The sequence below is a fragment of the Cryptomeria japonica genome, chromosome 7 (genome assembly GCF_030272615.1).
Source record: "Cryptomeria japonica chromosome 7, Sugi_1.0, whole genome shotgun sequence".
Taxonomy (NCBI): domain Eukaryota; kingdom Viridiplantae; phylum Streptophyta; class Pinopsida; order Cupressales; family Cupressaceae; genus Cryptomeria; species Cryptomeria japonica.
Window position 1 is genome coordinate 716,075,359 of NC_081411.1, and position 15,919 is coordinate 716,091,277.

The following is a 15,919-nucleotide window of genomic DNA, read 5'->3' on the forward strand; positions in this document are numbered from 1 at the left end:
GCGCCATTGTTTTGGTTGTATGCGCCATTGTTTTGGTTCAAATGTGCTAGATTGTGTTGTAAATGCGTGACTTTGCATTTTCTTTGCAAAATTTTTAGTTTTCTACTCTTTTTCAAAAGGGATGATTTTTCTATTTTGATTTGAGAATGTACTACAAACACAACATACATAATGTTTAGAAAATAAAACTGAAAAGACAAGCACAATTCCTATGGCAGGTCAGGACAATAGTTGTTGAATCTCACATGGGTTTCTCTGAGGTTATGCTATTCAAAGCAGATACTTAGATGCTTGACCCCACTGGCTCCACTCCATGACACTCACTTCTCCGAGGCAACCAAACATCAGTTCAATCCTCATGGCAAACTTCGTTTCTCTACTTAGAACCGTATGTGTGTGAGTCTCATCAGAGGTCCGACCTCTTGTACCAACAACTAGAAGGATTTTGGCTTCTATACAAGAGATTTTTTAGTAAGGGCATCCGATCGAGTGGCTATACATGTGGCGTGTTACGCTCCGTTAAGGAAGGTCTCCTAGCCTATATAGGTTGCTCTCTATAGGGTTTATGGGGAGTCATAAGGTCGGTATGGACTAATCAACACTTGTTTCCTATAACTTTCATTACAAACACAATTTATTTATAGTGGATTAGAAGAGCTTGACTTTAGCCCATTTCCACTTGGGTCGTTCCCTCTCACTGACCCTATTGGCAACTCGAGAGGCAAGCCCTCTAAAGGTTACACATTAAAAATGGTTCTGGTTTTCTGATCACCTGGTTAAGGTGAGAGCATAATAACCTACCACTTTCGATACAAGGCAAATGATTTGTTCATTTTAATCCTTTATTGCAATGATTTTCTAATTGCTATTTGGAGATGTTGCTCCAACAATCATGGTGTTCATTTTAGTTCCACATAGAAATTTGTTTTTGACTTGAAAATAAACCTGGTTAACAAAAGAAATTGCGTTGCTATAAGCAAATGCGGTTTGTTCCTTTCACTTGCAAGAAAATGAGATATTGATTGTTCTTTTTACCCTTTGCAAGAGTTGAAAAGTTGTTTGTTCTTTTTAGAGCCCAAAATGAATTATGATCCTAACTTGCAAAAAGCAAATGTGATATTTTGTTGTTCCTTTTATACTTTGCAAAAAAAGACAAATGTGGTTCTTTTAAGAGCCCCCAAATGAAGTGTGAGGTTCTTTTTATGCACCAAAAGAAAGTGAAGTTCATTTTAAGCTTTGCTAACAAGAAGGGAAGTGAGTTCTTTTTAAACCAACTTTGAAAGAAAGCAAGTTAAAAAAAAAAAATGAACTAACTCTTTGAGAACCTGCAAAACCCCGTTAGCAAATATCACAAACCAAGGTGGGCTAGACAAGCCTAGATTTTTCATTTGGGTTACAAAATTGGGCTCTCTATCTATGTGGATAAATCTATAGAAAAAAAAAACAGCGTAAAAAAACTTGTGGAAAAACAACGTGAAAAACCTGTTAAAAAAAAATTTGCAGATAAACCTGTAGATAAACCTGCGGCTAAACGTGTAGATAAACCTGTGAATAAACCTATGGAAAAATATTAGAAATTTTGTGGGTTGCCCCATGGTGGGCGCCAAAATGTGTAACCTAGAAATATTTCAAGAAAACACGTGCAAGATTTTCTTAGTTTTACAATAAAACAAACCTACAGGAAACTCCAAAATTACCAATGAAGCATTTAAAAGAGATATACTTCAAATAGAAAACCTCCACTTGTTGTCTCATTGTGTCATATCATCTTTGATCTTGTTGCAGATGTTGCTCTCAGATTGCATTGGTTGTAGCTTCCAAGATGACAAATGATGAATGGATTGATAACTAGATGTTTGATAACGGCTAAATGATTGTGCAAAACTATATGAAAATGATTAAGCTAAAATGTTAAAGGCACACTGTAAATTGTTAAAATGCTTGATTGCTAAAAACTCACGTGAATGCAAGATAACTCCTAGATGACTATATAGCTCTAAAATTCTTAGGAAATGCCCTTTTTATAGATTTTTATGAGCAAAAATCCAATGTGGTAGAGATCAACATTTGAGATTAAATCTTGCAAGATTGATGGCTATGAAGAGATTGTTTGGGATGTGAGAGAAACATGAGGAAGATGTTCCTCCTACACATTTAGGATGGAGGAGAAGGTGGAAGGAGTAGCCAAGTGTCAGAAGGCTCACCTTGACTGGAGTTGAAGACTTGAGAGAATATAGGATGGTTGGAGAAGATTTAGGGATGTTGAGACAAGTGGACTCAACTTCCTCCAAAGATGTAGGGATGTTAGAGAGAATATAGAAGAATTGAAAATGACATTATTTCATTTAAGAGATGGAAGTTGAAGATAAATATGGCCATTTAATAATTGAAAATTAATTATTTGTTTAGCCACAAAATTGTGAGTTGGCAAGATTGAGTGACGTGGAGATAAGGTGAGTTGGAAAAGGAGACTAAATAATTGTAGAATTATTTAAATAATATAATTGTAGAATTATTTATTTAATGGAGACTTTAGAAGAATTGCAGAGTGCATGATTAAATATTAAATATTTAATTAGATTGAATTAGAAGAATGACCAAATGAATTAAATTAATTAAACTTTTCAATTTAATTATGCAATAGAGGAATAAGCATTAAATAAATAATAAATAATAAGTATTTATTTAATTATTCATAGACAATTTTGAGTGTATACAATACTAATAAAAGAAAAAGGCTCCAAATGAATGTATGAAAGGTTGAGTCTAGGACAGAATGAACTTAGTGGTAGGTCTAAATCATTTTACATGACAATTTGTGTGCTCTATTTGTTCTCTTAGTTAAATTTTTTCATCTCTTTCCTCCATTAACCAATGAAAGTATAAGTATTATCTTGGTATGATTATTCATTTAATCTCCTTTGCAAAACACACAAAGTTTTTATATGTCATTACCAATTGTCAATAGACTTGGAGACCACCAATATTGCAATAAAAACCAAGGAAGTCTTACGAAAATAAGGATTGTAGAGAAATAATTACTTGGAATATAACAAAGGAAAGAAAGTAAGGGTCAATACAAAGTAAATCCTCTCTGAACTCCGACTAACCAAGCTTCAAGATGGGCTCTTTATATGTAATATATTAAAACTCAAAATTGAAAAAGCATTGGCCCATGAGGATAAATATAAATTCTATTCTCCAAGAAATACTTCCACATCTTAGAACTTCACTCATATAGTTTGGATAATTTAGCTTATAAATTGAAGAATTTATAAACAAGCACATTGACTAAACCACATATTTCTCACACTTAACCACTTCCTATTTTTTGATGATCTAAGTAGTATGGAATCTTTTCTTGAAATTAGAAGGGGATCCCAACCAATTCAAACTTTAGAGCTTCCATAAAAAAATCCTTATTATAGTCAATGTGGAAGTTGAGAGCATAATGATTAATTAAGGAGGTCATAGACACTACATCTTTTCAAGAAGAAATTATGCAATAATTAGAGGCTTCAAAATAATGCTTATGAAGGAGTCTTTATAAGATGAAAAGATTGAGGAGAAATTTGGAGTAAACCTACATGCGACTTGTTTTGAAAGTACATAGAGTAAATATTAAGGTGAAATTATCAGTGGATTGGGAGAAGTGTGGCCAAGTGGGGAGAAGCCATCAACAACAAAATCTAAATTTGTAGAGAGTAAATATCACATATAAAACCTTAGAATAATTTGTTTGCATCTATGACCCAAAAAAGAAATGAGAGTGCCGATCAATTTTGAGAGTAATATTACAAATCTTTGAGTCAACTATGTTTTCCATTATTAACAAGAGAGATTGGAAGCTCAACAACTTGGAGGTAACTTGAAAGATCCCAAATGGATCCTTTTGTTGTTGCTGCTGTAAATTCTTAATTAAACATACTATATTTTTGTAATTTTCTGGTGATTTTATAGAATAGACAGAAGTTGTAGAAAGGGATTGTTTCTTTTTGGGTTTTGAAGTTATAAGTAAAGTAATTGATAAATAGAAACAACTGAAATAAAACAATAAATAATGTTCATGTGTAAGAACACTTAAGCAATCTGAAAATACTGTAAATCATACCAGGCAAATAACCTAGTTTTGTATTCAGCAAGAATCCATACATTTATTTGGAGTTGTTCTCAATCTAGATTGATGCCAGATGGAGGAATATTACTAGCAACGAACAAGGAAGACCAAATAAGTTGAATACAACCCTTCAAACCAACGTACAAACAAGGCGTGGTTGCAAAGGAGGCGTGGAAGTTGCTGCAAATCACGTGCTAGCTGAAATAGACTAGTCGCCCTGTTGAAACCTCCAATGTGCACGTTGAATATTCAGGACAAGAAGATGTGTCTTCTACCTCTGACAATCTCTGTGCAATCCTAGATAAATCCACTGTCAACTCCTGCTGAGGGCTATGTCCCAGCAAGCTCAGACCTAGGGTTTGCGTCCCTGACCAAAATCACTCTTCCAGAGCAATTCCCAAATTCGCAAGTTTCAAAATGATCAAAGATGCTATCTGATGCCCTCCTAAATGGCACAAGGTTAGTGAATGATCAACAACACAAAAGGACACAAAACCGTTAGATTGTTAGTGTTAGTCAATCAAAAACTAATCTAAAAAGGCATACCAAGAGAGATACTAAAAACATGCTAATATATCTAACTAAAGAAGCAAAGATAATGAGACATCTCCAAATGCCTCTTAGCATGGTTTTGGTTCCTTTCTCCCTTGTTCCTCTCCTCTCCAAGTTCCAAAATAGTGTAGCTCTCAGCAGCTTTTTGCACTATGGATGCTTATGGAGGATTGAGATTGTAATATTGAACTTCGAATATGAAATGAGAAGCTAATGCTATGCTTTTTATGCTAAAATGATATATTTTAACCAAAATAACAAGATATTAGATGATTACGCTAAAAATGCTCTCTAAAATGTCTATAGCTTAGATGCATACAAGTTTTCAGGATCTGGATTATGAAGAAATGGACTCTATTTATAGGAAAAATGAAGCAATGGATGGTTGAGATTGAGCAATCTCAACAAGGGTCAGGATTGAATGAATTCAAATCCATGTGAGGACTTTCAACCCAATCCCAGGATGACAAGTGTCAATGTGAGATAGGTTGAGAGGAGAGGGAATAAGCATTAAATGCCTAATATGACTTTGGGATTTAGGGTCAAAGTTGGTTGAATGAATAAACTCTTTATTCAAAGAATAAAGCTTTTATCCAATGGATAAACTCTTGTGCAAATGTGAAATGGAGGAATATGGTCAAAACAATAAATGTTTGGGGGGACAAGTTTGAAATAACCATAAATGGTTATGTAAGAGCCATAAATGGTCATGTAAGAGCCATAAATGGTCATGTAAGAGCCATTAGTGGTCTTGGAAGACTTTGGGGGTTAATTTGTTGAACACACAAAGCATTAAATGCTTTTCAAAGACTTTGGAGTCTTTGAGAAGTGACTCCATTTTGCTTAGGAATGTGACAAAAATTAGGGGATGGATTAGGCTAATTAGGAAGGGGTTAGAAGAATCTAGAAGGGGATTAGATTTTTGCAAGTGGACTTGGTGGGTGAGGGAAAATATGATTTTATTAAAATAAAAATTCATTTATTTCAATAAATGTGTGCAAGTTGCATTTGTAGGAAAATGCAAGTGGGGGGGGATAATGATTTAAATAAATGTTTTATTTAATTTATTTAAAAGAGGAAAAGGGGATTTAATTAAATAAATAGATTTTATTTATTTAATTGATTTGAATTTGATTTAATGAATTAATTAAAATAAATTGAATAATTTATTTAATTAATAGAAGAATGTTTGGGGATGAATTAATTAAATATTAATTTAATTAATTGATGGCTAGTGGATTTTTAATCAAATAAATAGCAAATATTTATTTAATTAAGCTGGACAGATTTGTGTGACTACACTATCAATTAGGTTTTCATCTTCTTATAACTCCTTTCCCTTTTCAAGTCGAACCCTAAAGAATAATAAAGTTTGCGCTTTATAATTAAAGTGACACTTTCCCAATTATGACTTCAAACTATAGAAAAATATCACTTTATTGCGAATAAATAGCTTCAAGCATCCAAAAAGACTCCGGGAGGTGAGAATCATGTAGCAAAGTTCAAGACCTTTCCAACGAGCTATAACACATAGGCATATCAAACTAGATGAAGCCAAAAACCCCTTATTACTCTGAAATGGCTATATACATAGCCTTATTTTAATTTATTTAATCACTAACTTAGAAAATATTTAAATATATTAAAATATTCCATAGATCCAATAATAGCCCAAAATAACCAACCAAACATGAATCTGACTTCGTCACCTATTTGTGATTGATGCCGGACAAGATGGGCCAACTAGCAGTCCCATCCCTAAAATCTAGGGATACTCCTAGAAACTGGGAAACACACCTAATCTTCCTAAAACTGAAACCATGGTATGGTCCCGTGGAACCTCAAATATGGAAACTGCCACAACCTCCTAAAAAGTAGGGAATCTCCCTAAAAAGTAGGAACCTCTCTCCAAACACCTGTAACTGCTCAAAAGGATCCTGCTCTACTCCTTGGTCCCCCAGGTGGTCATTCAGTCAATTGCCAGTTCTCCCTAAAAAATAGGAATGGTCGTCTGAAGGTCCAAAATGGCTCACAGAGCCCATGCAAAGCTCCATGACCCTCAGAATGAGCCCCCTAACCATGTCATTGACCTACGGGAACTCGAATGGTAGGTCAACCCCTACTCATCTCATGTCACCTAGAAAAGGGGACATTACATAACTATTAGGCAACTTTAACCATAGGATGGACCCCTTATAAATTTTAGGCTATACACGTTTCCCCTAACATAAAGCGGACAAATGAAGTTTCAAATCTACAACCATTGTCTATATCTTTTTAACAATGCAATTGTTAAATCTACACCCAAAGACTTCTATATCAATGATTTATTTCTAAGATAATTATGTGATTATATATGATTGATTTTATTTAAGACCAGTTTCATTTATACCCTTTGTTCGGTTTTCAAATCATTATTTATGACTGAATTTTTGGCCCTGCTAAGCGTTTATTGCTATTATCTTGAATTGTTTTTGTGAACATGGTTTAAAATTTAGAATTAGATTGTCGGGTATTTGTTAGAGAGGCTTATTCACATATAAGGTTTGGAATCCAGAATACATTGGAGGGTGTCTGAGGTCTGTTTAGAAATGATCTAATTTCCATGAATTTCATTTGGATTTGTTGGGGTTTAGTAGAACTGGAAATGACTCTAATCTAGATTCTTTTTTATACCTTCAGTTTATTGTTTTACCTTTTTCAGCCTTAAAGAATAGAATTAGTTTCTTACAGAATATGGTTTTGGTGAATGCTTCAAGCCCTAGATGGCCTGCATAAAATATTGAGACCAACTCACCTTTAGCGTTAGGGTTATTTGGAAAAGTTATAGAGTATAAGTTATTAATTATAGAGTGACGCCCCGCTACATTTCAACGTGTATTTGTATTTTTAACTTGATCTTGACCACAGAATTAGGGGAAAGGACCCAGTAGTCGTGCACCCTAACTTCACGCTTCTCAAAATCCTACTTGGAAATTTCGAATCACTCCGATTTTTTTACAGCAGCTTACTTGGCAAGTCCCCTGCTTATAACTAAGGTTTCAGGGCCACATCATCAAATATGATGCCACATCAGCATGCTTTTTGCCAAGGTGTCCAAAACAGCCCCCAAAAAAAGTGAGACCAATAGGCGTGCATTAGAGACCCCAATAGTTGTGCAGCCGATGTGGCATCACTTGATTGGTTACTTTTTACAATATTAGTACATTTCTTAACAACTATTGGTACATTTCCTAACAACTGTTGGTACATTTCCTAACAAAAATTGATATTTTTTGTTTCAAACAATAGGTTTTATTTGTTCAATTTTTGGAACAAAAGGTATCAACAACCCTCACAACAATTGGAACATGCTCAACTACTAGGTCCTTTCCCCTAGTTTGCCCCGAACGAATTTTTTTGGTACCCTCGGTTGAATTTCTTTGACGCAGTTTTCAATAGATTGAAGTCTTAAAGCTTGTTTAGAGATTTCCATCTTAAGGTTAAGAATATGGCCTCTTCGAGTACTGTTGGGTCGTTCAATAAATAAACTTTTTAGTGCTATTTGAAAAGGTGAGAGAGCATATTTAATTTATATTTATATGTTAGGTTAGGGTTCATTATGATCCCTGATTTTGCCTATTCATATTAGTTCTAACCATTGCCTAAATGTGCCTACAATGTTATTTTGTGGTATAATCATTTTTTCCTGTTGTGTTCTTACTTCTTACCATCGTATTGATGGTTTAGGTTTACTTCTGAGTTTTGGATTTTGTTTGAAGGCCAACCATTCAGAACTCCCTACCGTAGAGTGTGGTTCATGATGTTTGAGTTGTCAATTTAAATCTCTTTGCAGCAGAGAACATCCTTGCATGAATGCTCAATGCACCCAATTTTGCACGGACCCAGAAACTTTGCTTGCATTAGCATGAACTTCATTTCGTCTAGCTTCTTCTGAATAGCTAGATGGCTGACTGCGTGCTTGTTGTAAGCAATATCTGTTTTCCATGATGTACTTTGATTTTCCATGTTGTAAGCAAATATCAATGGAGTTGACAGAAGGAACATTAATTACTTAGAGAATTTAATAGCATTCAATTCACATGCAAACTTCTATCCCTATTTTGATAAAATTTGTGCTTCTGATTTTATTTTGTCTTTGTCTTATTGTGTATTCGGTTATGATTTGCTGAAATGAATGGTGCGGCATGAATTTTGTTTTTTTTCATATAGTTGGGATTTCTGTTGTTTGAATGTAATGAGAGGATAGATATCAATGTTTCATGTATGGTGGGATTTGTTTTGTGTATTGCAAATGTTGGAAAAAGAGACTGACGGAGCAATGGCTCTGTTTTGGGCTGCAATTAATGCAGGAGACAGGCTAGATGGTGTTCTGAAGTGACCAAGTCACTGAGGAATTGTTGTTCTGTTCAAGCCCAAGAGCCTCTGGACAATATTCTTCTAGACTTGAATACTTTTTGTCTCAAGTACTATTTCACTGGATGACAACATACTTCTAGATTGCACTGTTGAAACTTGAAGCACAAGCTCAACTTGATTCATCAGGATTTGACATTCAATGGAAAAGGATTCAAGCCTGCCAGATCACAGGGGAAAAAATTCCAGTTTCTATAGAACAAGAGGCTACAAGATCACTTGGGAACTTGGATTGGGCATATATCCAGCAGGTAGATACAAAAGTCAAGATCATATACACAGATTAAAGTATTATAAATCGTTTATTATATCTGCTAGCTCCTTTGATTCACCTAAGTTAATAATACTTTTATTGATTACATTTATTTACTTAATATAAAAAAAAAGTTACTAGTTACCTTTACAAAAAAATATCAGTGGTCCATCTATTTTCATATCTAAACATGATAGAATTTTTAAGCATCTATTGATTCTATTCTATTTATTTTGAGGTTTAAAAAAATTCAGTGGTTGATTTTATGAAAGATAAGCATCTTCATCAACTAAACCATCACTAGTTGACTTGCTAGAAGGCTTATGATATATATTTAATGCTTCTTCATACAAACAAGGTTCCTCTGCATTTCCCGCAACACTGCAAATAATTGAAAAGGCTTCTCCTCTTTCATAATCATTTCTATCGAAGACTACTTTTTCGCTCTCCACATCCCTTACCAAAGCACTTGGAAGCTTCAAATTCCTCAAAACTACTGGGCCTTGAAGAAAGAGATCTGTGCAATCTCATGATCTCTTCCACTGTCTCTGCCACAGTTTGCATTGATTTAGTCATAGTTTTTTGTACATCCCACAATGTCTCAAAAAGATTTCTTTTCACTATCTATAGGATTACCAGTTAAAACAAAATGACCATAGATGATTAGCAGGATTTTCAATGAAAACAAAACAGCTTTAAAACCAGACTTGCAAATTGAAATCACACAAGCTAGATTCTATTTATAGATAAACATTTTCCTAAAATTCAGATTGATGGTAAAGTTGTTCTTATGTATTCCCAGACAAGCTTTCCAAATTGGTCCTCTCCAACATGACATTATAGACCTCGAGGATCAACCCATTTACTTAATGGATTGCTATTCTTTATTACAATTTGAAATCAATCATATAAACCTAAGCAAACAGATTGATCTATAGCTATATCGAGATATAAAATAAAGAATCATATATCAACCATATACCTACATATCTCAAGTTCAACCCGCAGTCAACCACATCTTAGTCTTTGTGAGACCATTTTCAATTTATGGAACGTATGTTTAATGTATATACGTCTGATAGGTACCATATCCCTGGTCAGAATAGCTTCTCATTCTATTTCTCTGTAACGGTTCAGGTTTAAGTAATATTAGTAAAAATTACTCTGATCTGGATTCTTTTTTATACCTTCACTTTTTATATGGTTAGGATTTTTGCAGGTTAAAATGACTCTGATCTGGATTTTATATTAATAGATATGGATAGGATGGATTTCAACGTTTCATGTATGGTGGGATTTTTTCTGTGTATTTAATATGCAGTTGGTGGACAAAAAGACTGACAGAGCAATTTGCACTTGGTGTTCTGTTTTTGGCAGCAATTAATGCAGGAGACAGGGTAGACAGTATTCTATTTCTGAAAGACATGGCACTTGTCTTGAAATGCTTTTCACCATTCACGTTTCTGCACGACCATAAAATTTTGCCTTCTTACACTTCACCAATTACCTAGGTATACTGCTATTTTAATCTTCACCTCTTAATTCTTGTATACATAGCTAATTAATCATTATTAGTAAATAAAAATGAGTTAAACCAACAATTTAAGTTCAACGTGTATATATATGTGTGTACATAGTATGTATATACATACATGTACATATATTGTATTAAGTCCTGAGTTCGAATCTGCAGAGCAGCACTGTCATAGCCCTCAGTCAAAGGATTTCTTTTCAATAATGTGACTCCATATTCTTTGGAAACAAATCTTTCACATTTTCTTTCCTTTGTGTTTACATTTTTTAAAAAAAATTTGTCTCGCTATTTTTACTGTGAATTTGCTTGAATGGGGATTTTTAGTCATTCATAGTAAGTAATTTTTTATTTTTATACAGATGCATTCTTTCTATTTCAGTGATCGGTACCTGTTTGAAACATTTAATCATGGATTCAAAATTTATTAATTATCTCTACTTTACATAACTACAATGTGTCGTCTGAAAAGTAGACTATTTTGCGTTTTATACCCAAATTTCCAGGAAAAACAGTTCTTAACATGAAGGCTTGAATTCTTTCTTTTTGCAATGGTTTGGAAAACTAAAAATATTAATAATTTTGGTTTATTTTCTTTATCAAGTTATAGAGCAATGAAAAGAAATTGCATGACAGGATAGTTGAGGCATATTATTCCATTTCTCTGTATCTATGTGTCTCTCTCTCTTTAATTGAGTAAAGTTGTTGTCATTTAGAACAAAAGAGCAGAGGAAGTTAATATTTTTGTTGTTTTTATGAATGTGTGAAAGTCTTATAAATTGATTTAGAGATTAAAAAAAATGTGCCATCTTTATATAAAAGTAATTTTTTAATTTTAAGTCAAATTATTTAATTTTTTATTATAATTTATTAAAAAGTTTAATAAATTTTTAAATCAATTTAGATTAATGTTATCAGATTTCCATAATCCATGCTAATATTGAGTGGTTTGCTTCTGGAATGGATCGTGTATACCAATTTTTTATCATCAACGTTTCAAATCATCAGAATGAACAAGAATACCAAGGAGGAGATGAAAGATTCAAAACTAATTAATTTATTCATGAAAATTTTCAACTTTAATTTGAAAATTAAGCAAATTGTGTTATTTAATTTTTCTATTTGACATTTTATTTACATTGCAATTTATTTTAGTTTATTTTATATTTTTTCTTATGAATGATTAAAGGCTTTAGATATTTCAATTAATTTTAATTAATTAATGTAATATCAATTACTATTATACAAGGCTAATTAATTGATTATTTGCACAAAGTCAAAGTGATTATTATTTTGTTTTTAAAATAAATTTGATTTTTATAAAATTAAAATTTATATCTTTAAATCAGAAATTATTTGTCTACAATATGATTGGATGAAAAAGATTTGGTGCTATAGAAGCAAATTTCTAGGATTTTTTTTAGATTTCTTTATATTTATAAAATAAATGTCTATTTTAAATAAAATAAATTTCACTTTTTTTTTAATTGGTAAAAGGCCAGAGCCAAAGAATTTTATTAATTTTGAAAACCTATTACAACTTGGCTCACTAGGGGCATTAGTAGGAAAGAGTCGAGTGGAGAAAACCTTCAGTCTTGCCCCATAAAAGAATAAGCAATACAAAAATACATTTACAAATTTGAGGGATTTTCCTCTTTCAGTATAATTTGGCTACTTGCTACATTACATCAAGAATTGAATAGAGCTTTGTTTTATAAAGCCATAGAGTATATGGCTCGCTCCAAAATGTCCTCTTGGAAAGGCACATAATTGTTCCTTACTTTAGTTTTCCATGATTATCGAGCTTTCAATATCCATGCCACTAGATTTAACACTCTACACAGCAGAAGCCAAAAAACAACTCCCAAACAATCTAGACCATCTGTTAGATATTATGAGAAACCATACAACGAGAGTGCTTCATATAAACAAAGACATCCAACTACACTGCTTATTTATGGTAGTATACCTAGGACCATGTAGAGAAGGAGGGCAGATACAAACAATGCTCAGACCAAACTGAGGATTCTGATCAATTTAAATGCCAACATGTATGTACATACTACTATACAAATGACATATATACGAGTCAAACTCTGAAAGGGTCTCCATAAAAACCAAAAGAATACACAGAGCTGATTTAATTTAAAATTGAGCCATCTACATATAAAGACAGTCACTAGAATGTAAGTAATAGACAAACATAAGATATGAAAATATAAGCATCTATTTATAAAAGTAAAGTCCATTTATCAAATGCTAGAGCTGCAAGATATCCAAAAATTGATTCCCAGAAACTATACTGGTATGCATCCAAGATAACCACAACTGACCAGATCAGGAATTCTTGGGGTTTCCCAGGATACTAAGTATATAACGTATAAAGAACATATGGGACCATAAAAGGCAAGAGTGCATTTAAACAGAGGCATCCAAATACACCACAAATATTACTCCAGGAACATGTTCGAGAAGAGGACAATGCCAACCATAGCTCAGACTAGACTAAGGTTTCTAACCAATACCAATACCACCTGTGTGTATATAGTAACCTACAGGTGGCATCAATATAGGTCAGAACTTAGTAAGGTCCCCATAGAGATGACATAATTCATTTAAAATGAGCCATAATAAACCATCTACAAATATGTAAATCATTAACAGGTTTCAGAAATGCACTTATAAGTAGCTAATTATAAAAGTAGAGTCCACACATCAAGTGTCAGTGCTACAAAATGTCCATGAAAACTATTGCCAAGTGACCATTTTGGATTATGTCCAAGTTTGACAAAACTGACCTAATCAAAATTTCTTAGGGGCCTTCCTAAGATATACTTAGTTTATAACATATAAAGAAAGTATATTGAGTAAAATTTCATTCCTTCAAGCTTCTATCTTTGAAAACACAATCCCCATGTGGAGGAAGAAAGGTCGCAGAAGAGGTTGACGGTACAGTTACCACCGTTGTCATGCGGTTCATCTTCTTTAGTGAAGAGGGATATTTCTCAGACAGATGGGAAGCTTTAATCATCACCGGAGGTAATACTTGAAATCTTTCAATTTCAGTATTAGGGAAGTGTGGAGGGGGTACAAAACCTTCCTCAACCATATAATCTATCCACCATTTCGTTCCCTAGGCAGGCTTCAAGTTGAGCCATTTTTGGAGGAAAGCTATATTTCTAGCAATTATGGGTTTCCTCTCTTCAAAAGAGGAGACATCCTTAATGGTCAGAATAGGGCATCTTACCACAGTCCTATCACCAATCCTCTCACCCGGCTTCATATAATCCTCTAGGTATGGGATCATCAGGTTATCATCAATATTGTTGACAACCAACTCTAGACCACTCAAATTTTCCTTGAAAATTGCCTTACAAAGCTGAATAGCCTCATTTTTGGCTATTCCCATCACTAGCAGGATGACTACAAATGTAGCATGGATATCAAAATTAACCCTGAATCTAAACTCATAATTCATATGTTCCTCCCCCATCACTATAGACACAACCCTAATTACAAGATCATCCAGGTCATTCAAGACTCTGCACCATCTCTCAGGTTTTATACGACCCTTAAAAGCCATCATTCTGCTATCTTCCTCGAGTAGCATACAGATAGAATAATCCATTAGAAAACCTAGAAAAGACCAATCTACCCGAGCCAATGCAAAGTTTGTTAATAAGGAAGTCCAGAAGGCTCTCAAAGAAATTCTCATAAATGCCACACATGACAAGGGAAGAATAATCAAGTGTAATAATAGAAATATCAAGGATATGAAAGGTCAAATCAAAGTGTCATCCCTTCAGATATGGAACCTTTGGTGCTTAACAAGAAATGATGAGGACAGAGCATAATTCACATTATACTGACTAATGATGACCACATGGGAGAGCGTCCGATGAACAAAATGGGGAGGGAGGAGAAAGCAAACTAAGAGATAAAGAAAATATATATACACATCTATTTATATTAGAGATCGAAAAATCGCCTAGGACTCGCTAAACTCAGTGAGTCCGAGTACAATTCATGCCCCCCGAGTCTGGCGAGCTCGGACTCGGACTCGTCCGAGTTCAGGGGGCGAACTTGCCAGACTCATCGAGTTGGCGAGTTTGGCATAAACTCGCTAGACTTGCCAAGTTGGGCGAGTTTGGCATAAACTCGCCAAACTCGGCGAGTCCCGTGCTTGGAACTCAGCCGACAGCAAGGCCCAAAAAAGGCCAAAAAAAATGCATTTTTAAAAGTTTTTTTAAAATGAATAATCTCATCTTTGTTCACTACAACCTCCGCCTCAGAATGAGAAAAATTAGGGTTACAACATGTCAGCCAATTTAAAAATAACACTTGATGCGTTGACCCCACCCTGGGGGCACTACCCCCAAACCCCCATTGAAAAATATGGAGGGAAACTGTGTCGATAGAAGTAGGGAAAATTTAACCTCCGAGTCTAACACTAATTGGATCGACCAGGTAGATATAGAGATTGAGACTATAGCCATGGCAGAGGAGGAGTGGAGAGCACGAGCAGAGACAGGAGATTCAGAGGTAGATAGTGACACAAATGTTCCTGATATTGGTGAGCATGGCATGGTGTCACGAGGAGCGGCTATGGTTGTCGAATCATCCAAGACCTACCTTAGATGCCTTCGCGGGGGGTTAGGGCCGGAGGGTGCAGGCTCCTTTCAGCCATAGGCTTGTAGTTGTATTTACCTTTGGTATTTGTATGGAACATTTGATGATGATCATATGATAACATGGATTTTTTATTCCATGAGTTTTGTATTATTGTATACATTTGACAATATTTATAAATCTATGTTTGTCATTTCCTTCACCTACAATTTGCGTTTATACTTATGTGATTGATGTATACTTGTGTATGTAATCAAATGAGCCAAGTTTGATGATGTTATTGTGTCTTTAAGGTGTATTTAATAAAGGGTGCATGAAACAAATTTTAAATCTTTAAAAATCTCTAAATTTCTTGAGTTTTTCACTTTCCCGAGTCCAGCCGAATCTGACTCCGAGTCCCGAGTCCGAGTCCAGGTCGGCC

The 15,919-nt window shown here is 34.2% G+C and overlaps 1 long non-coding RNA gene across 2 annotated transcripts; it reads left to right on the forward strand.

The window, feature by feature from the left end:
• The first annotated feature begins 7,085 nt into the window (after nucleotides 1–7,085).
• LOC131040222 (uncharacterized) lies at nucleotides 7,086–11,120 on the forward strand. 2 transcript variants are annotated; one of them, XR_009358380.1, is made up of 3 exons: nucleotides 7,086–7,248; nucleotides 9,022–9,336; nucleotides 10,716–11,120. It is a non-coding gene; the product is annotated as an uncharacterized LOC131040222 (long non-coding RNA). The 2 variants fall into 2 exon arrangements; XR_009358379.1 differs by lacking the exon at nucleotides 7,086–7,248 and adding an exon at nucleotides 8,052–8,635.
• Nucleotides 11,121–15,919: the final 4,799 nt, after the last annotated feature.